Source organism: Arachis duranensis, chromosome 4 (assembly GCF_000817695.3).
Source record: "Arachis duranensis cultivar V14167 chromosome 4, aradu.V14167.gnm2.J7QH, whole genome shotgun sequence".
NCBI classification, from domain to species: domain Eukaryota; kingdom Viridiplantae; phylum Streptophyta; class Magnoliopsida; order Fabales; family Fabaceae; genus Arachis; species Arachis duranensis.
Window position 1 is genome coordinate 101,098,982 of NC_029775.3, and position 2,212 is coordinate 101,101,193.

Here is a 2,212-nt window from a genome sequence, read left to right on the forward strand (position 1 = left end):
GAGGTTTTTTTTTTTTTTTTTAAATGTGATTATATACAAGTATATAGTCTATATAATCGCCATAATAATGTAATAATAATAATTCAGTTATGAAGAGATTATGAAATATTTGATTATACAGCATGAAATGTAGAGAAAGCACAAAAAGAAAGCAAAGCAAATACAGAAAAAGAATAGAACTATTGAAGGTTTATTAGTAATATAATGATTACAATAATATTTTTCCATTAATCATTTCTAGTATATACTCTCTATATACTACTAATACTCTATATAGATTAATTATTTCTAGAACTAAATACTCAATAATCAATTATGCTGAAAAAAAAAATTTTAACTATTCTTGAATTTTTTTATTTTTTATTTTTTGAATTTTGATCAAATTTAACTTCTCTTATCTCTATATCCTTTTTCAAACTCAAAATTGGTTTAGGAATAAGGCTTTTTTTTTTTATAAAAGTAAAAGTAGTAATATAATATAATATTGTAATTTTTTATATTTTTAAAATTATAGAAGGTACACAAATTGGAGGATCCAATTTCTGTACCTCAATTTTTTTTAACACAAATTGGACGATCTGATTTCTATATCTCTCACAAATTAGACAGCTCGATTTCTACTTTTCTAATTAAACGATTTCACATTTAAGAGTAACACCTCAATAGTCCATATTTAAAAAAATACCATTGCCATTGCAATATCAAAAACAAAAGTATAAGAATAATTCAAAATTTGACCTTAAATATCAAAAAATTAGGAGCAGATAATAGAGTAAATTTCCAAAGTGGTTCCTGAGATTGACGTCGTACACCAAAATCGTTCCTGAGATTCCAATTACACCAATTACGTCTCTGAGATTGGAAAAATTACACCATATTAGTCCTTGATCTGTTTTTCGTTAACGATGCGCTAACGTGGCTTGATGACGTGGACCTTTGGTGACACGTGTCACCTCATGGTTTGGACACGTAGAACGGTATGATGATGTATCAATCAACGACACGTGCATGCTGATGTGGATGGTTATGCCATGTGTCACAATGTTATTTGTCCATGTGGTATTTACTATGTCATCATTACATATGCACCAAATTAGTTCCTTACTTTGCATCAAATGACTCATTTTAGTCCCTGAAATTGAATATCGTGTACCAAATTAGTTCCTTTATCAGTTTGTTCTCATTTATTTTTTGTAAATTTAAAACTCTCAATATTTTTTGATACACTAATTTTAATTTTATTTTTTCTTATACAATTTTTTATAATGAATTTTTTAATTAATAATTTTAACTTGTTTCATTAGAGCACATGTTAGTTAAATTCAAAATTTTATTATTGCCTCTTGTATTTATTTATATCTGTTTTTGGTCCAATTTGGGTAAACAACTTAATTAAGCTCATTTTAAAAAAATAGTTTAAACAATAAATGCTTATATTAAAAGTAACTTATAAATAAATTATTTTGTATTTGATTTTTTAGTTCTAAAAATACTTATTTTAAGATAAAAGCGATAACAAGCTTTTTATTATGAGAGAAGTCTTTTTTTAACTTTTTCATAAGTACTAAAATAACTTTTTAAAAAGGTACAATTTGATTTTGAAAATGTACCAGACATTAATATTATACCTTTTCATAAGTTAAAAGTAAAAAAAAAATAACTTATGAGCCTATCCAAATGGGCCTTTAATATTGTTCAAGTCATGGTTACAATAGGTGCTTATATTAATTAATAGTGTAATATATGAAAAGGCCGCCTAGCTAAGTTATAGATAAAATGAATTATTATAATCGACAGTATAAATCTATCTTATTAATTTAGTAAGAAATCAATTATATGGGGAATCAAACATTCTTAAAACAGATGAGAATAATGAATTTATATTAGTTAACAAGTGCTTTATCAAGTATTCTTAAAATATTTATTAAGGTGTTAAATATTAAAAAGTTTGTATTAAAAAATATTATTATACTCTTAACTTAAACTCTTTACTAAATTAATATCAATATCTCATATAATTCTTTTGATAAAATATTGAGGACAGAGGTCTCGAATTAAGTGGTTGAAGTGGGGTGACAAGAACACATCTTTTTTCCATGCTACTACAAATACAATCCAAAGAAGGGACAGGAATAGAATTGACAAGTTGAAGAAAGAAGATGGACAATGGGTAAGTGGAGAAAATGATGTAATGAAACTAATCAAAAATCAC